This window comes from Emydura macquarii, unplaced genomic scaffold (genome assembly GCF_026122565.2).
Source record: "Emydura macquarii macquarii isolate MOO-44397 ecotype Brisbane River unplaced genomic scaffold, CSIRO-AGI_Emac_v2 contig_2422, whole genome shotgun sequence".
NCBI classification, from domain to species: domain Eukaryota; kingdom Metazoa; phylum Chordata; order Testudines; family Chelidae; genus Emydura; species Emydura macquarii.
The window spans coordinates 40,223,314-40,248,013 of NW_027132559.1; the positions used below are offsets into that span (position 1 = coordinate 40,223,314).

At 37.5% G+C, this 24,700-nt stretch overlaps 1 protein-coding gene across 2 annotated transcripts in view; it reads right to left on the reverse strand.

Moving 5' to 3' along the window:
• NEBL (nebulette) overlaps positions 1-24,700 on the reverse strand; it is a 382,486-nt gene that overhangs the window by 347,595 nt on the left and 10,191 nt on the right. The window lies entirely within an intron of this gene.

The following is a 24,700-nucleotide window of genomic DNA, read 5'->3' on the forward strand; positions in this document are numbered from 1 at the left end:
CTCCAGTTTGTCTAGGTCCCTCTGTATCCTATCCCTATCTTCCAGTGTATCTACCACTCCCACAGCTTAATGTCATCTGCAAACTTGCTGAGGGTGCAATCTACCCCATCCTCCAGATCATTAATGAAGATGTTGAACAAAACTGGCCCCAGGACTGACCCCTGGGGCACTCCGCTTGTGACCGGCTGCCAGCTAGACATGAAGCCATTGATCACTACCCATTGAGCCCAATGATCTAGCCAGCTCTCTATCCATTTTATAGTCCATTCATCCAACCTATACTTCTTTAACTTGCCGATTGGGAGACTGTATCAAAAGCTTTGCTAAAGTCAAGGTATATCACGTCCACCGCTTTCCCCACATTCACAGAGCCAGTGACCTCTTCACAGAAGGCAATCAGTTTGGTCAGGCATGACTTGCCCTTGGTGAATCCATGTTGACTGTTCCTGATCACCTTCCTCTCTTCCAAGTGCCTTAAAATGGATTCCTTGAGGACCTGCTCCATGATTTTTCCAGGGATTGAGGTGAGGCTGATCAGTCTGTAGTTCCCTGGATCCTCTTCTTCCCTTTCTTGAAGATGGGCACTATATTTGCCTTTTTCCAATCATCAGGGATCTCCCCCAATTGCCACACGTTTTCAACAATAATAGCCAATGGCTCTGAAATCACATCAGCTAACTCCCTCAGCACCCTCGGATGCAATGCATCTGGCCCCATGGACTTGTGTATGTCCAATCTTTCTAAATAGTCCTAGACCTGTTCCTTCGGCACTGAGGGATGTTCACCTCCTCCCCATTCTGTGCGGCCCAGTGCAGTAGTCTGGGAGCCGATCTTGTCTGTGAAGATAGAGGCAAAAAAGGCATTGAGTACCTCAGCTTTCTCCACATCCTCTGTCACTAGGTTGCTTCCCCCATTCTGTAAGGGGCCCACACTTTCCCTAATCTTCCTCTTGTTGGTAACATACCTGTAGAAAACCTTCTTGTTCCCTTTCACGTCCCTTGCTAGTTGCAACTCCAATTGCACTTTGGCCTTCCTGATTTCATTCCTGAATGTTCAAGCAGTATTTTTATAATCCTCCCTATTCATCTTACCAAGCTTCCACTTCTTGTAAGCTTCTTTTTTGTGTTTAAACTCAGACTTCTTTGTTAAGCCAAGCTGGGCGCCTATCATATTTGCTATTCTTTCCCATTTGGGCTGATATACTTTTATTAGCCAGTTCTGCTGGTTAAAGATTTATTAAACAATCAATATTCAAAATAAATTAACTGGAAATGCTCAAAGAACACCAACTACACTATCACTGGGTCTCTAATGCAACTTTTTCTTTCTCATTATTTCCTTAAATTTATAATACGTTTTGCTTGGGATATTAGAAAAATACAACACACAAAGTACTTCCCTTTTCAACACACACCCCTTCTAATCACAGAGCAGAAAACAAAGTCAAGGCAATATATTTATAAGATTAAAGTCACATTTACAAAAATGGCTAAGATTCAATTTTAAGACTATTTCTGGGGATATTTGGATTACATCTAAGTGAGAGGGAAGAGAAAAGGATTCCTTAAAAAGGCAAATTATCAAACAAATTAGGTTTTTTTCTCCCTTCATATCGACATTGCAGATAACAGCTTGTTTTGGGGGTCAACTTTATTTAGATATAGGTCTTTCACCAGAGCCCTTTTCTCCCTCTTTTAAACACTGACAACATTTCACTTCTCCTCATCTGCTGTAATAGTGCTTGAAGTTGTCTCTAACAAGAGAGCTTCTCTCACCCCCACTCCAGCTTCAAGGATTTGGGGTTTGGTTTTTATCTCCAAATCAGCTACAGAAGATAGGCAAGAACAGAGCAATACCAGTTGAACTAGTGGTAACAGATGTAACTGTGCCAACTGTTTTTCTTTTTTTAGTTAATTTGGATACACTGGTGAGTTTGGTAGGTCATTAACAGAACGTTGACCTCACAACTGTAAGAGAAACAAAATCTCTTGTTGTTTCTTGATAAGATATTCCACTCATATGATTGCACATTTTAGTGGAAAATCCACAGGGATTCCACAGGACTGGAAACTGTGTCAAGATTCCCATTTTCCAAAATATTAAATAAATGGTTCTGACATACCCCACCTCAAAATGGCAATTGTCCAATTTGTTGTATTCATTAGTTCCTGTTGCCCTGAGTGATTAGCAATACCAAATAGACAATAGCTATTTGTTTATTGCATTTCTGAAAGTATAAATGCCAATTTCCCATGGTAGATCCAGGCAAATGTTTTAAAGCCACATCAGCAAGCAGTCTGACTGTTTCAATACAAGAGTAAAGCAATATCCTCAAGGCTGACTGAAAGTGGTTACTGGCTTCATGGAAAGTGGATTACTGATGAAATAATTTTGTGTTGTGAAAAACAGCTGCTTTGCTGTGGGAGGAAAGCTTCCCTAACCTAAATCATCAGTGACCATAGTCCAGTAAAAGCCACTTATAGGCCTCTAGGCAATTCCGTAATACAAATGATTAATAAGTAGTTTAAAATGTCTCTTAGGAGGTACCTATCATTGCTTAATAAGCAGCAGTAGGTTTTTTTTTTTTTTTTTTTTTTTTATTAAACAAGCCATCTTAAAGTAAAAAGTAATTTCATACTATTGTGTTATGCTCCTGTACGTACCAGGGGAATGTAAAGATTTAAAATGGAAGAATATTTGTTCTGAAAAGGTCCTTTTTCTAACTGAACTTTAATCTTTTTAGAAAAATATCAGGCAGACACTGATTGGTCTGAGACGTCTGATCATTCTTTAGGGAGATGTCGGCCAAAACAATGTGTTTTTTGTTTCAGTATATGTTTATATATTTTTTTTGTTTTGTTTTTGTTTTTTCTTTTTAAAGTCACTCAAACAGGCCAAAACTAGAAGTGGAGTTTTGCACAATCAGAAAGGTGGTCAAACAAATATCCTGAGCTCCAGTTCTGACTGTAAATAACTGTAGCCTGATGCCATGCACTCATCTTTACAGATCATGCTAGAGTCTCTCAATTAATCAACACTTAGTGTTTCTTTGTTTCAAGCATTCTTTGTTTATTCCTACACCATTACCAACAACACAAAGTGTTTTCTTCAGATTACATCCTGTTTACAGAACTTTTTATCTGTAGTGGTAGACTTTTCATTTTACCACTACACATGTTTTTCAGGTTCCTCATCCATGAGTAACCAAGACAGACCCTGCCTGTTTAGGACCTAGTGGACACACACAATGCTTTGCATATGTTTTAATATATATATATAGCCAGGCAAAGAGGAAATATGTAAAGTTTAATATAGATAAATTTTTTCAAAGAGATATATGAACAAATGTGGCATTTGCATGGGAAAAGAATAATCTGTCTGGGGAGAAAAAAATATTGATTTTGAATTAGCAAACAAACCTTTAAGAGTGACCAAAGAAGAGCTTTCTGCACAATGGACCCTATGTAAATACCCTTTTTTTGTTGTTGTTGTTGTTGCCATCAGTATGTGTCCTCAAAGCACAGGCCAATCAGTGTCTGCCTGATATTTTTCTAAAAAGATTAAAGTTCAATTAGAAAAAGGACCTTTTCAGAACAAATATTCTTCCATTTTAAATCTTTACATTCCCCTGGTGCGTACAGGAGCATAACACAATAGTATTAAATTACTTTTTACTTTAAGATGGCTTGTTTAAAAAAAAAAAAAATCTATTGGTGCCTATTAAGCATTGATAGGTACCTCCTAAGAGACATTTTAAACTACTTATTAATCATTTGAATTACACAATTGCCTAGAGGCCTAATAAGTGGCTTTTACTGGATTATGGTCACTGATGATTTTTCACAAAATAAAGATCCCGCTTCTATACAATTGCAACCACTAGGAGTGTGTGTTATAACTTCTGCTCTGTGACAATTCAGAAGATAAGAGTTGCTACAGACCAATGGCTCTTCAGTTCAAAACCTGAGATCTGGAGATCCCCAGTTCAATCCCTGGTGAGTTGGCCAAGAGGGTGTCTGTCACACAAACATCCTTTATAACAAAGGATGAATGCTTAACTTACATTGTATCTATATCTAACTATATATAAACATGCTGTGGCAGTACTGGATATTCAAATTCGGAAGCAAAAGCCATAATTATGTTACTTTTCATGCTAGTACACAGAAGGTTCCTGTAGCTCACACTTCACAACAGTACTAGTGTCTAAATTCTGGGGACAAACCGTATCCCATGTGTGCAACAAGTTATTTCCTGAATAATTTCCAAGAATTGGGGAATGCCATCTTCACTTTCAAAATGTTGAGATTTAAACAGAATTTTTCTAATCAGATTGTTATTCAAAGTTTTCCCACTAATAGTCTATGTATTACTTTTGTTTTTAAAATGACTGAAGAAGTAAACACAAATACTGAATAATTATGAGACCAATAAAGAATTCAGCAATTCTTAGGAAATATTCAAATAATGTTCAAATGAAATATATACTTTAAGAGATGGTTACAGTGTTGAGTGAATTTGAATAGACTGTAATGATAATGAAATTTTTTGAGTAATGCTCAGCGTAAAACCACCACATTAACTCCTTTAAAAAGAATCAAATAGAATACAACCAAACACAAACTTTGTGTAAAATTCTCTCTTTTGGCCTGCGAAAAACACTGTTCTCAGGGAACATGGCAGATGTTAAAAACATTAACCCAAGAAGTAGCATGGACTAGGAAATAGCTGAACTGAATTAATCCTTCTAGGTTTGGTTCTAAAGGAGGTCAACAAAATTTTATCTGAGACCCAATTTCACAAGCCCTGAAGTGAAAAAATGTTGACATTTGAATGAACCCAATTTTCCCATAGTTTAATTTCACTGTGAACCCACAGGCAAGGTGTAAATTTGATTAACTCAGTCCAAACTTTCTGGGCTGCCAGAAGCAAGACTAGGACTAGATACAGCTCTGATGCAACAACAACAGAACTCTGACACCAGGAAAGCAAATTTCTTAAGCTAAGATATAATTAGTATGGAAACCAAAGTATTAACAACGGTTTCATCTTTATTATTGAGACATTTCTCCAAAATTGGGAAACCAGAGAAGCCAAGTTAAGCATATGGGGTCACTGCCTATCAGAATTAGGCAGACAGAGGTGACAAATGTGCATGTTGCAATTCAAATGATAGGTTATAAGAAAGAGGTCCTACTGAAATTTTCACTATTAAATACATATTATTTTGTCACCAGCACAAGAAATCCTGAAGGAATAAAAAACTGGGTGACTAGAAGTTCTTTGAAAATGAAAATGTTTGGTTATGACAGTTATTCAAAAGTAATCACTGTGGGTTAGTTCGAGCACAAAGTCTCCACTAAAGTAATAAGATGACAGTGGAAGAGCAGTAATAGCACACCAGTGTTTGAAAATATTACGAGATACTATCCATAGCTCTATCCCATAGAGCCATGGGCAAGGTGCTTTTTGAAATATTTAATATCTCCTTTATCCAGACTACAGTAACCTAGTTTAGTTACAAATGGGGGGAAAAAAGCCTCTGAAGATGTGAAAGAAAAGAATCCATTTTGCTATCAGAAAAGCATCAACTTGAATAGTCTTCTATATATTTTTGGTTCAGACGAGGACATGGAGAACTTTGTTTCACAAGGAGTTGAACGAGATGTGTTAGACGGAAGGTCAGGGCAATTATTACCGGTTAAACACAGGCAAATAGCCTCACCAAACAGCAAGTGTGAAAAATCGGGATGGGAGTGGGAGGTAATGGGTGCCTATATAAGAAAAAGCCCCAAATATCAGGACTATCCCTATAAAATAGGGACATCTGGTCACCCTAGTTAAACACCAAGAGTGTGTTTGGCACTGCACAATGAGACAAGGTCCCTGCCCTGAGGACTATTTCAATTATAAGAATTGAGGGACACACTCTCTTTTTATGCTTCAAAAAACATGTAGAAAGGCTGATTGAATTCAAGAATCGTGATACAGGATGTTTAGCTTTGTTGCATTTATAAATGCAATAATTTTATTTGCGATTTTTTTTTCTTTGATTGGGTCTGTGTTCATAGTAGGCACTAGGATTTTAATAACAGTCCATCTGTCTCAGGGGTGCTGAATAAGTTTTTGCGTTCACAGAATTTCTACACAGAGAATATGCCAGCACTACAAATTGCTTAATTTCTTAATCCGTATACATGAATTCAGTAAACAACTTGACTCCTGCATTTAAAACGGGTGGAAGACACATTACAAGGTACAGAAAACACTGATATACACTAACTACATACTCTCAGACACATGCAGCAGTCAAGATTTCTCCAGAATCTTCCCCTAGCTCTCAAAATATGTTACCTTAGAAATCTTATGGTCTCTGATCCATAACATGCTTTGTATTGTATAAAAAGAACCTTAAGCTCCTCACCATTTTCTACCTTGTCCTTGCCATTGGTATCAGACTTAACAAATGGCTGCTCTTCTAGGATTACAATTCCTACCCTGCATGTAAGCAAGTTGCTGTGCCCAAGTCTAAATGAACATCCAGATTGTGCTACTCCAGTGGGGCAATTTAATCTGATATAAAGATAGAACAAAAATGACATGTAAGAAAAATAAATCCCATGTTATACAAGTTATTTAATAGATAAATCAGTTCAAGGTCATTCTATCTTGGGGTCTGGCCACACATTGTGAAGGTTACCAGAATCAGTCAGTAGAAACGCATCCCTCATCCTGTGTGCTTGCTTATCTTGCAATATATTTAATTCTAGAGGTTTATAAGATATATCATCATAAATCAACAAATCTGTTTCTAAAATGTGTTACTAAGCAACTGTTACCAAGATCTTTTGTAATTATGATTAAAATTCCAAGGTAACAATACCCAAACACAACATAATTTTTAATAGACAAAAAGAACTGGGTATATTCATATTAAGAGAGAAAGATTTGTTAATCAAATATAGTTTTAGAGTTGTTGATTTAATCTTGATATCTAAAAGGATGCCGTGTGTATCAGTGGTAGGTATATCCTTTCACATACAGATCAGGTGCATAGTACGCATACTTTACCATATGGAGATCTGGCCAGATTTAACCCTTCTGTATAGCTTTCAGACAAATTGCTGCCTTGCTGCACCACCCGAGGGAATTTCATCATTTGATACATCTTTCATTCCTCCATTTGGTGCAACGGAGTATTAAGAATGTCTTCGATTTCATATTTTACAGTGCAGTTTTAATAATTATATACCAGTATTGCATGCCACAAATTGCTGTGTATTAATGGCTGAAGTTGAACTTGAGCCAAAGAAAAATAGAGCTGACCAGAGGACAACAATTCCATTTCATGGTTTAAAAATTTCTTTTGAGACTGAAACCTGAGCTTTTCAATTTAGGAAGAGACTGAGTGAGTCAGACCAAAAGTATGTGTGCCCCGTCCAGTTAGGGCAGTGGCTATCTAACCTTTCCCGATTACTGTACCCCTTTCAGAAGTCTGATTTGTATTGCGTACCCCAGGTTTCACCTCACTTAAAAACTACTTGCTTACAAAATCTGACATAAAAATACAAAAAAGTGTCGCAGCACACTATTACTGAAAATTGCTTACTTTCTCATTTTTACCATATAACTACAAAATAAATTATAAAACTTTAAAATAAATTGATTGGAATATAAAAATTACTTAAATTTCAGTGTATGGTATATAGAGCACTATAAAAACAAGTCACTGTCTGTATGAAATTTTAGTTTGTACTGATTTCACTAGTGCTTTTTATGAAGCCTGTTGTAAAACTAGGCAAATGTCTAGATGAGTTGAAGTGACCTCTGTGTACCCCAGCTGAGAACCACTGAGTTAGGGCACTGGTCTGGGAAGTGGGAGTCCCACTTCAAGTCCCTGCTCTACCTGATTTAGAGCAAAGTTTTTCTTCCCAGAGAAGTCTTACCTAACCACCAGGCTAGACAGAGTGAGAGTCTCTTCCTCTACCCTCCTCCAAAACTGCACTGAAATCCCTTCATCTCTGCAAAATGTTTCAGCTTTGACGAAACAGCTGATTTTAGTAAAATTTTATTTAGTAAAAAAATGTTTCAACCAGCTCTAAAGAAAAACACTGAAAATACTGAGATCATTTTTGCACTGTACCCTTAACAGCAGCCCAAAACAAGCTGTTTTTTCAGCCTTAAATCCTCAGGCCTCAATATGAACCACTTCCAAATAACTTATTACATCCCTCATTAGGAAGACAACATGCCCCCAATCTGATTGTGTCACACTGCCATGAACTTTACTATACTCTCATCTGCGCTAGGCCTCTATTGAATCTGTCATATGTCCACTGACCTCTTCACAACAATTTCTCAAGCAATGACAGCTACCATCTATATCTCATCCTTCCTTGGAATTTTAGATTTCTGTAGATTCTCTCTTTCTACTGTTTGCTCTCAGAATTTATTGTAATTCACTGACAGTATCACCTTCATGGGGTAAAGAGTAAGTCTATGAACTATAGTATCTCTTCTTTTTCCTTCACATTTCCTCTCTCTGATATTTGAGAAATTACTTACCTTGGAGTGATTGTAACGCTTATTGTTTAATGTTCACTTAGAACATATCTGACCAAATTCATCACTGTTTGAAGAGGGTGCATCTTCCACAGAAGTCAATAAGTGTTGTGTTTGCTTACAGAAAGAAAGAGTGAAAGTGGACTGTAGAATGTTACATTAGAACTATTATTTCATAACAGAGCGGGGCTGTGTTTTTCACCCAGAACTTTGATAGAAAAATGCAGATTCAGGTTGACCAAACTAATTTTCAAATTTAGATAGAATTTGCCAAAATGTTTCAGTTAAAAAAGAAATAAGTTCTCAAAAAATCTAAATGTTTTGTTTCAGTAGGCAAATTGGTTGAAACTATGGTAAAGAACAAAATTATCAGACACACAGATGAACATGATTTGTTGGGGAAGAGTAAACATGGGTTTGGAAAGGGAAATCATGCCTCACCAATCTGTTAGAATTGTTTGAGGGGGTCAACAAGCATGTGGATACAGTGTACATAGATTTTCAAAAAGCCTTCGTCAAAAAGCCTTTGACAAGGTCCCTCATCAAAGATTCTTAAGCAAAGTAAGCTGTCATGTGATAATAGGGAAGATCCTCTCCTGGATCAGTAACTGGTTAAAAGATAGGAAACAAAGGGTAAGAATAAATGGTCAGTTTTCAGAATGGAGTAAATAGTGGTGTCCTTCAGGTGTCTGTACTGGGACCAGTACCGTTCAACATATTCATAAATGATCTGGTGAAAGGGCTGTCTGCGATAATCATTGTAGTATAGCTCTGTTATCAGTTGCTGGAAAGATCTTGGCTAAACTTCTTTTAAACAGATTTAAAAATATATCAGAAAGTGTTCTTCCTGAAAGTCAATATGGTTTTCATGCAAAAAGATCAACCAATGACATGATTTTATCCATAAAGCAATTACAAGAAAAGGCTCGTGAGCAAAATCAAGACCTCTTTGCAGTAGTTGTTGACTTTTCCAAGGCCTTTGACATAGTGGATAGAGAAACCCTATGGAGGTTTCTTAAACTATATGGCTGTCCAGAACAATTTGTTTAAATAATACAAAAATGTCATGATGGAATGGTAGAGTCTCTGGGGCAGGAAATGTTACTGACTCATTTGATATATGCCATGGCGTGAGAAAAGGCTGTGTCCTTGCTCCCACACTTTTTACTATGTTTTTAGCTGGCGTCCTCACGACAATGTCAGAAAACCTCAGTTTAGGGGTCTATATTCACACTAGAACGGATGGGAAGCTATTTAACTTGGCTAGATTACATGTCAGCTCCAAGGTGTGAAAAGAATGTATTAGAGACCTTCTCTTTGCAGATGATTCAGCAGTAGCGCTCATTCGCTCAGAGACATCCAAGAGATAAGAACTAGCTTTGTGTCAGCAGCAAAACAATTCGAATTAAAGATAAATACCAGTCAAACGAAATTTCATTACCAACCATCCAATGGACAAAATGTAGGCAGTGATGCTGTATCTGAAGTTCTTGTCAATGGGGCAACTCTTAAATATCTCAACACTTTTATATATGTAGGAAGCACAGTTGTCAGCGATAATATCCCTGATGCAGAAGTTGCATATCGCATTCAGTCAGCCTCCAAAGTGTTTGGAGGACTATCAAAACATCTTTGGTATCAGCACAGCATCACAACAGCAACTAAGATGAAGGTCTATCGTGCTGTGGTGCTGACTGCACTTCTGTATTCTATAGAAACAATAACTCTATATAGGCAACATATCAAAAAGCTTACAAGCCTGCAACTGAGACATCCGCAGCGGCTTCTATGAATTAAATGGCAAGATCGAGTTCCAAACACCGAGGTATTGAGAAGAGTTGGCATGCCCAGTATTGAGGCACTTATAGCAGCTGCACAGCTGAGATGGACCGGTCATATTGTCTGTAGGCCACACCATCGGCTCCCAAAGATTCTCCTCCATGGTGAACTCAAGGAAGAGAAACACGATAGAGGAGAGCAAAAGTTGGGCTATAAGGATGTGAAAAGGAATGTGAAGAAAGCAAATAGAGAACTGGGAAGAAGTTGCCAGAAATGTATGTAAATGGAGATCTGTAGTGTATGATTCTATCCAGGCAGTTGTCGTGCACAGAAAGGCAGCATATCAACAGCCCCATATTCAACGGCATAATATCAAGCAGCTCTCCAGTTTCTCCTGCCCAAACTGTCACAGAGGCTATCTTTCAAATGCTCACTTCTCATCGCTGAGCTAACAAGTGCTAAATTTCCCTCCTCTACACTCATTGTCAAGTACAACGGACATCCAAAGAAATTACCTGGAAAAAGGGATAACAATGAGATGACAAAATTTGCAGATGATACAAAATTACTCAAGATAGTTAGTCCAAAGCAGACTGTGAAGAGTTACAAAGGGATCTCACAAAACTGGGTGACTGGGCAACAAAATGGCAGATGAAATTCAATGTTGATAAATGCAAAGTAATGCACATTGGAAAAGATAATCCCAATGATACCTACAAAATGATGGGTCTCGATTAGCTGTTATCACTCAAGAAAGACACCTTGGAGTCATTGTGGATAGTTCTCTGAAAACATCCACTCAATGTGCAGCGACAGTCAAAAAAACTAACAATGTTGGGAATCATTAGGAAAGGGATAATAAGACAGAAAATATCACATTGCCTCTTTATAAATCCATGGTACGCCCATATCTTGAATACTGCATGCAGATCTGGTTGTCCCATCTCAAAAAAGATATATTGGAATTGGAAAAGTTATAGAAAGGATTAACAAAAATGATGAGGGGTATAGAACAGCTTCCATACGAGAAAAGATTAATAAGACTGGGACTTTTCAGCTTGGAAAAGAGATAACTAAAGGGGGATATGATACAGGTCTATAAAATCATGACTGGTGTGGAGAAAGTAAATAAGGAAGTGTTATATACTTCTTCTCATAACACAAGAGCTAAAGATCACTAAATGAAAGTCAACCCGTAGAACTCTTTGCCAAAGGATGCTGTGAGGGCCAAAACTGTAAAAGGGTTCAAAAAAGAACTAGATACGTTCATGAAGGATAGGTCTTCAATGGCTACTAGCCAGGATGGGTAAGAGATGCAAAACCATGCTCTGAAGTGTCCCTAACCTCTGTTTGCCAGAAGATAAGAATGAGTGACAGAGAATGGATCACTTGATGATTACCTGTTCTGTTTATTCCTCTGAAGCACCTGGCATTGGCCACTGTCAGAAGACAGATTACAGAGCTAGATGGACCATTGGTCTGACACAGGATGGTCATTTTTATGTTTTTTTGACATTTTCAAAATGAAACATTTTGATTTTTCAGTTCAATATGCCTTTTTGTTCAGAATTTTCCTGCAATTTTATTTTTAAAAAGATTAAAGAAACTGGAAAATAAACCATTTTGTTGTGGGTCAATCTGAAATGTTTTTGGGTTTTTTTCAATTTTTCAGTTCAGCCACCAAATCAAATATTGTTTATTCCCATAGCTCTATTTCCTAATTCTTTTCACAAACTAAAATAAAACATAGAGAAAATACTGTCCTACTTGGATTACTTTTCACGGACGTATTGGGTGCACAAGTCCCTTTGTATGATGGGAATCTCTAAGGAGATGCCAGAGGTAGCTGATACAGTTTCCCACCAACAATCAGAAACAAAAAGCACTTTTCAGGATCCTCTCTTCTGAGAGCTCTTTCATAGTGGTGTGCAACCAAACTAAATATTATGGTACACTTCATAAGACAACTTGAAATATTTTAACCCTATTCTATTGTCTACTATAAATCAAGATGTTCTTTAAACTCTCTAAGCAAATGACAAGGAACTCTCAATCCAGGGCCCCGATTATAATTGTCCTCCAAGAGCATGAGGAGCTCTATACTACCAAGCAAAAGATATTTTATTGTTTTAAATAGTATTTTTGCCTAACCGTTTTCTATAAGTGATGTATTTTATGTAAATATGCATGCAACTATGGCAAAGAGAGGCATTATAGAAATGAATAAAATAATTAACATGACAACCTTTTGGCAGTTAAAAATGTGATTATACACTGAAAAATGACTATGGCCTGGTCTACACTTACCTGGCAATTCGGCGGCAGTCAACAGGAGTTACGCAAGCTATGCAGAGTAGCTTGTGTAACTCCCAATCAACTGCTATGCTTCCCTTCTGCATGGCGTCTTCACTGCACTGCGCCGACGGGAACCATGTTCCCGTTGACGCAGCGCTATGCAGGGGGTGGTTTACTAGCGTTGACTTCTGGATCGACTGAGCAGGTCTTCACTGACCACTCAATTGATCCAGATAGGTCGATCTGACGGCGGCGACTTTGCCATCGTCAGTATAGATATATCCTATGTAAAAATGACTATGTAAGTTCTGCTCCCTATGTGTATTTACACTCTGACTGTACCTGCTAATTTTAGTGGTAAGAATTTTAGTGGCAAGAAGTATTTACTGCTTTTCACTTGTTTGCACAGCAGAGATAACACAGAATGAACCAGATTCTATACCCTACTGCTCATCAACAGAATTGTTTATGAAGTTCCAATCTCGATAAACAACTGAAAGAATCTGGTATAGCTGAAGTTTCTTCAGCTCAATTGTTTATTTCTTTCTCCACCCACAAGTCCCATCTAGTACCTTTGTATCCACTGCAGATGTGATCCAGACTTCCTTGACCAATAACAGTCTCATCTTTAACCAGTTACTGCCCTGGGAACACTGCTGAATAACTGGGTGATGCTTGACTATTTTTGGAGATATGTTGATTGATACCAATCTAATTTTCCTCCCTGAGTTCATCTACTTCTTGACCTGCCACTACCAAAAGAGATATTTCTTTAGTATATGTGTTTGATTACTGGAATGAAAGTAATGTAAATGCTTTCATGGTGCATATTCCTGCTTCTTGAAAATAAGAAAATATCAAATCACCTCTCTCTCTTTTTGGTTTAAAAATAATTTTTTGAAAAACCACAAAGACAAAAATATCCAGTAAAAATGCTCTCATCAGTTAAACTGAAACAGAAAAAAAAACAGTAATAAAGAGAGTCAAATATTGCCAATTTAAATTAGTAACCATCATTTTATACAAACACAAAGAAACTCTATTGTGTATCGAGTAGTTAGTTTATATTTCAAATAATAAATCAAATATTCTACAGCTTCAGTGGAATCTTCCACCACAATAAAAGAGAAAATGCAGGACAGGGAAATACCATTGATTCCCCCGACACATACACATTTATAAATTCCTTCATCTGATCCAGATCAAAGAGAGCATACATATGATTATAAATTAGTAAACATGAGTAAGTCTAGTCTCAGCTTGAATTTGTTTGCGCTCATTAAACAACAAAAATGTATTTACATTGCAAAATAACATATGCAACATCATGATAGATCAGGACTTTATGATCATGGAAACCTGCATGGTACTGCTGGGCAGACTTAGAAATCCAGTCTTTGCCTAACTTTAGAATTAGACTAAAAGTAGATACCTAGGTTCTGTTTGAAACAGTATCTTACTTTTGCACTAAAGATCTGGGACTAGAACAGTATCTAGCATATACTCCAAATTGACATTCAGCTATACCTAAAGAGCCAAGAAAAAGCAAAAACAAAAAACGAGGAAGTAACTCCTCCCTTAAGGACTTCCCTCAAACAAGTTTTAAACATATCAGTAAAAACATCATGAGAATTCTTAAGAGACAAAAACATGACCTGAAGAGGCCACTGTGATCATGTAGTCTAACTTGCTCTATAAAGACAGGCCATAAAAATTCCCCAAAATAATTCTAGAGCATATCTTTTAGAAAAACATCCAATCTTGATTTTAAAATGGTCAGTGAATGAGAATCCACCATGACCCTTGGAATTTCTTGGCATGTTTAAATAATCAACAGTGCTAAAGAATCATAGAGTCAATAATGCTAATTAAACCTATAAAGAAGAAAATACATTATTTCAAATTCAGCCTTCTAAAAAATGAGACAGCATATACCTTATAAATGGAAAATAAAATCAGAGGCTGATAAGCTCCCAGGGTATGTCTATACTTAAAACACTGCAACAGAGCTACTGCTGCGATTACTATAAACACTACCTACGCAGAAGGAAGGGGTTCTTCCATCAGCGTATATAATTGACCTCCCCAAAAGGCAATAGTTAGGTCAGCGGAAGCATTCCTTCAATCAGCCTAGCACTGTTTATACCAGGAGTTAGATCTACTTAACTATGTTGCTTAGAGATGTGGATTTTTTACACCCTTGAGTGACATAGCTCTGCCCATGTAAATTCCCAATTCAGACCAGCCCTTAGATATATTCGCTAAACTACAGCACTTCATAGACAGACAATAATATCAGGTGTAATTTTTTTTTACCTTGTCTAAGGTAAGCAGCCACAGCATTCCCTTAGCAGAAGAGAGTTTTAATACCCATGTTTGGTACATCAGGCTAGATGAATGGGCCCAAACAGGAAGTCTAGCAGAAGCCCAGATGTTTGCCACTATAGTTTCAAGAATTCCAAACATTATAGCTGGGAGGAGAATGGTAATTCCATTTTGTGGAAGATTTTGGTTTTGTTGAGATTTGGAACATTCTTCTGGTAAATTTTGTTGAAATCAACACATTCCGACTAAACATTTCAAATTTTGACAAAACTGTATTTTCCCATGGGAAACTGTTCCATTAAAAAATGTGTGACTAGCTCTGTGTTAATAACCTTCAGAGTCATCATTGTAGAGGATTAATTTGAGATCAGCCTACACTGAATACCGAAATCTGATCTCTCTGATATGGAAAGCGTTGTTATTTGTACTGTGGTAGTGCCTAGTACCCCAATTGTGAACCACCATCTCATTATACTGGATACTATACAAACCCATAACAAAAATATGGTCCCCGCCTTAAGAGCTTACAATAAGTATAAGACAAGACACAATAAGGGGATAACAACAGACACAGCGAAGCACAAGGTAATAATGAAGTAACACTGTACAAAATGATAGACAGCAATCACAGCACACCAGCTGCCAAATCATGTCAAGATTTTTGTAGACATCACATATGAGAAGAGTTAACGATGGGTTTGAAGGAGGATAATGGGATGTCTTTGCATAAGTTTACAGGGAGGTTCTCTTATGCATAGGGTGCAGCATGGTAGAAAAAGTGAAGGTACTTGTCTGGAAGTTTAAAACTTGGCCGATGAAGGCTGGCAGAAGGGCCAGTGCAACCACTAGGCAAACTAGGCGGTCGCCTAGAGTGGCAAAATTAGGGGGATGGGTGGCAAAAAAATGGAATGAATTATTCATGAAACTACATAGGTAAAGAAACAGGCTTCAGCAGTGAAAAAGAAAGATCAATGAGAATGTACAATCATTATCATAATATTCTCTCTTTTTCATGTAAAATAAATCTGTAATTATAAATGCAGAATTTTTATTCATATTAACGCATGATATTCTTTTTCAAAAGTTAATTGTGGGGGTGGAGGGACGGCACACAAGGCTGAAGATTTGCTTAGGGTGCCTAATACTCTTGCACTGGCTCTAGCTGGCAGGGATAGGTAGGATGGGAGTATGCAATGAAGGGAAAAAGTTGCCCTCCTCTTGGAAGACAAGGAACTAGATGGAGATAATTAGACAGGGAACTAGACTGAACTCTGTGATAATTTTGGATTTTTTTAAAACCCTCTCTTTTGGATCTTCCTACAACTCTGAAAAAAATGCTATTATCTCTCTCTCTATAAACTTATTTGACATGCCAAGCTTAGATTACCTTTTTGCTTATGCTTTCTATATACAGTATCATCCTCCACGGGAAGATATCTGTCATAGCCATTTGCCCAGTAATAGCAAATTCCCTGTTGCTGAATCAAATGAGTCTTGGAACAGCAGCAGCAGCTGGGTCATCAAATTTAAGCATTTGATCGCTGCTAGGAACACAGAGACACTACTCGCCTAAGCCTCTCCTTCTCAAAGATGAGTACTATAGGTAAGAAAGTCTTCAAAGTGAGAGATTAGAGCAGGTAGATGCTTACAAGACATCACTGGTCTGAATTCAGATGTCTGGATGTGAATCCAAAATTTTTGAGCTAGTAAATTAAGATAGAACTATTAAATAATTCTAGAGTTTGCCAGGATTCACACAATACCCTCTGACAGTAATGGGGCCTACCAGCCCACAGACCCCAGATTATTTGCAGCATTTGACAATATTTTCCAAAGGCAATTCTCAAATTATGCCCTAATTGTTATTCATGAATAAGTTCAAAATTTTAAATCCAAACCTGCAAACTTACTATGACCTAGAATGGTACTTTTCATCATCTCATTGCACTAAAATAAAGTTTATAATGTACCTTAAATTGAATAAACAATTGGAAAAATTTTAAGCATAACTACTGTGCGAAGTTTCACAGTACTATCTTCTTTCCCCCCTTCTTTTGTCCACGTTTTCCCTTCTGTAGAGGCATTATCTGGTAACCATGACATTGGAACACTTTGCATGCTTTATGTAATAGACAAATTAGGAAATTATACTCAATCTAGTGCTTCTGAAACTTACTATGAACTCAGTAACTTTCAATCATTTATCTTCCTGACCTTGTTGTTGACATAAAGAGTTAACAGGATTCTGCCAGTTGGTGAGAACTGTAGCTTAGCTGGATAAAAGAGGTAAAGGATGAAGGAGACTGCATCAATCAGAAACAGAGCTCATCTATTTGTTTCTACTTCTCTTTTTCAGTTTCACTCATCCTTATCAATCTGGGTCCCAAAATTAATTGTCACATCTACAGTAAGAGATATGAAGAAGAGTTTACTCTAAATAGTGAAAGATTTACTTGGAGACATATTGCGTTTTCAATTTCCCTTACCAACCAAAGAATTAGGATCTTAACATCAAAATAAATGGTGTTCATGGTAAACAAAAAACCATTACGTGATCCTAGTTAAAATATTATCTTAAAATATTAAGACCCCCTTCAGTGAAAGGCCAGAAAAACATTTCCAATTTGAGAAAGTTAGCATTTGCTACTCTTATAATCACATCAAAAGGCTGAATAAAAATTTAGCTCCCTTCCCTCCCTCTTTGCCTTCTCTGTGTGTATGCATGCACGTGCATACACCCACACTCACAATTTATTATGTAACTGGAGGTGTCTGTGCTTTAGGTTTCTTCAGTAGTTGTTTTCCTTCAGTCTAGTTTACTAGGATTGTTCATCCTTTTTATATATTTTGGTTCATATTTTGTCTAAAAATCTTTCTATGGCATTTTCTCTCATTTAACATAGAACAGTGAAGGTGAAACTTTCTCCATTCCCTCTAACAAATCTGTAGCCAAGTTATGTTAATACCAGTTATGAATACCACCCACCAGCCTCAATGGGTGGGAGAACTTGATGGGAGCAGCAATGAAAGAGGACAGTCCAAGGAGTAAGGGAGGGAAACATTTGCTGAAGGACACCAGATACCTCCTCCCGCTGGGAGTTTCTGGTACCCATTCGCCAATTGTGGGGAAGGGGTACTGACTGGCCAACACTCCCCAGCTCCCAGGATTTTACCTGGAGCAGGAGCCAGGTGGAACGTCTTTCAGATCCATTCCAGCAGCCCCACCCTGAACTAGGAATGGGAATCTGGCCTGACAAATGCTGTGGGTCTAGCCAATCACTAGTTTGGGAGTCAAGGAATTTTTTTCTCCCATAGGCCAATTGGCAGAGGACCAGGGAGTTTTTCACCTTCCTCACAGCACCCTCAAGCTACAGCAGGTTAAATAGGAAGGTGGTACTGAGGTATTTGGGTTGAGTTGTTAATTTTTCGCAACTTGCAGCTGGTTTGCAGTGTGGTTAAAAGGATAAAATGAACGGTTCCCAGAGGCAAAAGATCTGGGATTTTGGTGATGGGCCTTGGGCTCGTGGGATAAGGTGAGACCTTATGGCCCTCATGGGCTAAGGTCCTCACCCTTATGATCCTCTGTCCCACTCATGGAAGGGGGGGATGCTAGGTCTCAGAGAGAGCTGAGTCCTGGTGGGGTAGGTTGAGGAATGCCTACCACAAGTTATATGGTAAGGAGCCCTGTAACCTCCCTCACTGGAACCAATTAAATGCCTGGTGTAGGAGAGCATGAGTGATGGGCAAGTAGCACTCTTTCCCTGTGTTAAAGTTTAATAAAAATTGCAGCCTGTGGCTTAATTCCACATGCATTTGTCCTCATTTTCCATTGTGTCCACATCAGCTATCTTTGTCTCTCTTTTCTGCTTTTCTGAAAAATTCATACTAAATACTCAAAGTGAAAAAGGCATAGGCAAATATATGAAACTCACAGACCCTTTTTATATCAAGGATTTATTTCAAACATATCTCCCTGGGAAAGACTACTGCTTAAATTAGTACTAATGTCCTTTGCTTTGTGTTAAACACCATTTTTACTGGGCAGTTTTTGCTGGTAGTAGTCCCAATAATAGCTCCCTTTCTTTTGAATATCCTGACAAATCCAACCAAGAATTCCAAAACCCCTGCTTTCATAGATTAAAGTAATCATTACCACACAACATGTGAACACTATTTACTGCATTGAATACAGGCCAACTTTCACTGTTTAAGAGAGGCACTCTCTCCTTTTTGTTTTTTAAGTTAAAAAAAAAATCTAATTTTTACTACTTTGTCCCTCCCCAAAGCGCATGTAAACCCAGTGTATTTCAATTAAGTTCAAAAGCAGTGCCCCCTATTTTTTATGAGTAAAACTGAGAAGAAAATAAAACAGTTTACTACCATATCATTTAGTCTTCTCATTTCCCTAAAAAAGTAACAAACTATGAAATAACTTTACCCTTAAAAATTAAAACAGTGTGAAATTATGTGTAATTTGTAAATCTGTCATCAAACAGTGTACCTATGTGGAAAATATGGCCATTCTGAGTTTTAGAATGTAAAAGACTACATCCAAACATTTGCTCTACAAGGAATTTCTGGAAACTGAAACAAAATCTTAAAGAGAAAATTGTTCAGAAACAGAAAATTATTTCCTTCGTTTAAGAAATACTTTGAAGCGGGAACTGTTTTCCAGGTAATCCTTTGAAATAGTTGGTATAATCATTGGCCAAAAGTCTCAGAAGTATTTTTTTAACTGAAAACTACACTATGATGTTCCTCACTGCAACACTGATGAAAATATACTATCATTTCCTCAAATGTAAATAATATGAAGCCAAATAGCTTCATATATTTCATGCAACTCTACTGCAACCGAGAACAGAAGGTGGGTTTTTGTTTTTGGTTTTAAGTTTCTACACTGGATTCTCAGCTTCCATGGTTCAGAGCACCTCTATCAGTACCAATAAAAGTTACTTGGACAACTAGCCTACACCCTTTAGTCTACATCACTGAGGGGAATGGTCCCCTCTCTCAATGTCAAGAGAGGAAGTGGCATAGTGGAGAAGAGTTTGACTGAACTGCAAACTAAAAAAGTAAATTTCATTGTACTAGTAAGGTTTAGACTTTGATGGTACTTAAGCAATGAATTAATGCTATTCTGGAGTTCAGGAATTCACTCAAAGCATCCAGTTTTACTGTATGTCAATTGTATAAGTCACCGCCTAATATCACTAAATCTAGTGAGATTCCTGTAAGTGTACCCCAACAATTACAAATTAGAACATTATTATCAATAGCTTTCCAAAAGTGTGATCTGTATCACGGCAAGAGAATTTCCAAGGACATAACAAGTAAATAGCCCTGCATATGTATTACCACTATGAGTCGATCACCATGATGCTGTCATTTTCCATCAACTTCACCCATTTTCAAAACTCAAGGGGACTCAAAGTTGGAATATTCTCCTTCATAACAGAATACAGAGTTTATCGTATTCAATATTCATAAGAAAGTATCTTCTGAGATAAAGTATCAGCATTGGAATACAGAGCACCACAATGGAATTGCCAACAACCATATTAATACAGCAACATGGATTTTACAAATGTGACAAAGTGAAGATGAATTAAAAAGACATTTCGCAAAACAAAAAATGAGAATTGAAGTGATCTAGAATTTTCAATGCCCATAGAGTCAAGTGACAATACCACTAGCAGAATACACCATCAGACATCATACAGAATTGCAGATGTTCACTATTTCTTCCACTTATCAATGCTTGACTCATGCAACTAAATTTCTCCATTTTTATTGTTCTACTATGTAAGTATTTTAGGAAACACAATTAAGGTGAATCTTGATCAGATTCTTAGCCCTTACTGCCCACAGTTAAACCTGATAATAAACATTAAGAATTTACTGAGTATCAGCAATGGAAGATTTACTGGCAAGCAAAAGAGTTCTTTCCATTACTGAAATTCCTGCTCAAAGTGTTCTAATATTCTCTCTCAATATCCACATATTGCTAAGAACATTCACTCTTCTTCCTGTAATTACAGCAACTGAGGGACTCTATTTCTCCCACATACTCACTCTTACTTATCTGAAAAAACTATCTGCACCTGAGGTTTTCAAACTGTGGGGGCGCTCACCACTAGAGGAGCTGGAGGAAGTGGGGGAGGCGAATACTGTGCCAGCCAGGCACGGTGGGGCTGGGGCCAGCCTCCATTTGGAGCAAGGAGAGAGAGCCACCTCCACCCCCCCGATGCACCTCAGCAGGCCACCCAGCCTGTGGGTCAGTGTCAACATCTGCCGCGACTGTGCCAATTTCCGTTCCCAGCAGCCTCCGCAACCAGAGCTGGCTCCACCCCCAGATACTGTCACATGCTCCTTCCCCACCCTGAAAATCTGAGGGGGGAGAGGCAGAGGGGTAGGTATTGGCCCTCCCCTAGCGGTGCAGTCTGGCTGCAAGGGAGAAGCAGCCTGTTGCTGAGGAAGCCATGGCTGTGCACGTGTGTATTTGAAACTTACAGGTGTATAGGTAATTCAATTAAAGTTGTGCCAAAGTCTCTGTTAGGTTTATGAGTGGGCTATCAAGCATACTTTTGCATGTGTCTATTTTTCTCTGGGTTCAGAGGGCGCAACCAAAAATAGTAACTCAAATGGGGGCTTCAATTCAAAAAGTTTGAAAACTGCTGATCTACACACTCTGATGACAAAGAACCATTTGAATGTTGAAAACGGTGTGTGTTTATTCAACCCAAAACACCAAAACTGACAGAAAGTACTACTGACCAACTGACAAAACAGTAAGGCTCTCAGAGAATTGCTGGTTTAAAGCATAAGATATTGTGCTATTTGCAGACTTTCATACAAATATAATTAACCTGCATATTGTTACTTATTTGTCACAGGACTGTTCTAAATTCTGCCAGCTTCTAATGGGACGCTGGGGCAATTACACCAAGTGGGCAATGCAGCAGCTCCAATCATACCTCCTTTAATGGAGAAAACTGGTAGGAGTGGTGTAGGGCTGGCTACACTGGACCTACACAAGCTGGAGATTCTCCCATGCATAGAGGAAACTCTGAACTTGGGCAGCCTTCCAGACCCTTTGCACCACTACAGAAACACGAAGGGGTTTGGAACATGACCCAGAATTGGGACCACAATCTTCTTAAGAGTTTCAAGTGTCATTGAGAAGTTGGAGCATCAGTCCTCTTTTTCTAATTCCTCTACATCTGTAAAGCTGATGCAGTGGTTGCAGAAAATGTTTTGAACTTCCACAATGTGTTTTAAGGATCATGTTGTCTTCAACAAGAAGTGTGCTGAACACTCATATGTCAGAAATTTCAAAACAATTGTACCTAAGACATTCTCATCTTTTCCATTTTATTTCCATTGTTTGAGCAAATGGCAAAGCCCTGTTTTGTCATACTTTTCTCTTCACTGATGAATGCCGCCAGCAGCAAGTTGGATATATACTCAGTTTTCAAATTAAGGTTTATAGAATTAGGTAGGAATACATTTTTCCCTGCACAGAAGCTTGTAGATATCAGGTTATTTCTAACATTTGAACAAATAGTTTGCATTACTGTCAACGATGACTAAGTTCTTCCTTAATTTTCTCCTCTTTCTTCAGTTACAGTGACTAGCCTTGGACCTACACATTTAAGTCTGTCTGCAGGAATATATTAAAAGCTTCAGTCAATTCCTTTAAACCATTCATTTTGTGGTATATTGAAGACTGTGTTGTTAGCTTAAAAGAAGGTTAGCAATTTGGTAAGAAAATTTAAATCTTTGTCTTTTAGATGGGATGTGGCAGGAGTGGAGGAGATTGCTAGTTGTTTTTTGCATATTCACCAATTGATTTTTTGCTATTTGTGAATAACTGTGACTAACAAAGTTTATTCCAAAATAAAGCTGATGAACAAAAATTGTTAGATGGCCTAGAACAGGAAATTACATCATAATCAAAGCTATTTTTCAATTATGGCAATCAGGATCAAACAACATTCTGTTCTTTCACATCACTAAAATAATTTGATCAGGAAGAATCCAAATAAATTGGTTATCTGCACTTTCCAGAGGAGCACAAATCCTCTCTTGCTTCTCCATGACTCCTGACGTATTTATATATTATTTTAGAGGAATTATCTATTTTCATTACTAAATTCCATTCAATTTCTTGTTTCCTACTATTTCTTTCAATCTTAGGCATACTGAGTCAGAAATACATAGGCTAATATTTGTTACTGATTAAACACTATTAATCAGTCAGTCAGTCATTTACAGTTGATTAGTAGCTTTCACTTTTATTACAAGTAGAATGAGAAACAATCACCTAGTGAATTCAACATTGAAAAATAAGCTTTATCTAGAACCATGTTAGTAGATATCCTGGCCACTTTCCAGAAGTTTCCTGCCTATAGGAAATCAAGCCCTCTGAAGTTTCACATTCAATCCTCCATGTACAAAATCCAAATACAGTGGAGTCCATGCACTAGCCACACCTCTCTTTCCAGTTACCAATTAATCCCATCCACTCCCTATCCCATGTAAGCTTCTAGATAGTTCTAGAACTTTATATTGCCTCCCAATAGACATTACAAGAACCTTTATATTCTCATCTCTTCACTTTAATTTTGGTTCTAGTAACAGAATAAAATTGTAACCTAATGTTTCTCATGCCAAAATCTTTCAAATATATGTTCGTGTAAATATGTCAAAGAAACATAACTTAAAAAAAAAAAAAGAAAGCTAAAGTTCTAGAAACACTCAGAAATCCATTTTCATCATCAGGGTAAAGCTCATGCCAAAAAAATGCTTATGTTTAATTTTCTACACAACAAAAATGCTTCGCATTAAAAAATAGCCTCATATTTTGGTCTGGTGAAACTGCCTGATACATTTCTTTCTATCAAATTAGGTAATGCAAATCTAACTTACAAAAGCAGACAAACTACACTGCAAAAAAAATAAAAGCAAACCTTGGAGATTCACTTTTTAATTTTACACAAATGAATATTTATAAGAATAGGTCACCATATCATGATCACAGATGATTCAGTGATTTAGCAAACTCCAGAAGTATTATGTACAGCCAGCTGCTGCCAAAATGTTATTTACTTCCTAGCACCAATTATTAGATTATTTACCATTGCATGGAATCAGCACTGTGTTTGTATAGAAAAAGGTAAGATGGGTTTTCTTCCTATGGTTGCCTATATACAATAAGCAATTTTATAATACTTTTCATTTATAGATCTTAGAAAAGTAAGCATCATTAGCCACATTTCACAGATTAAGCACAGAGATGTTGAGTGACTTGCTTAAAATCACACAGCGCATCAAAGGCAGAACAAAATTATAACCCAGATCTGACAGTCAAGTGTCCCATGTATTAGACAGCAAAAAAAAAGTCTTACGTTTATGAGAGTTTGTAGAGGAATGTGAATTAGGTGAAATGAAAACTTAAAATACTATTATTACATGTACTACGAAAGCACCTAATTGCCCCAACTGAGATCAAAGCTCTATTGGTTCCAAGCGTTGTACAAACAAATAGCTTTGGTCTACATTTAAAATTTAGATCAACCTAGCTATGTCACTCAAGGGTGTGAGAAATTCACACCCAAGAGCCCTAGTTAGCTGACCTCCATCGACCTAGTTATCACTGCTCAAGGAGGTGGGTCAACTACATCAAAGGAAAATCCCCTTCCATCAATGTAGGAAACATCTACACTTCAGCACTACA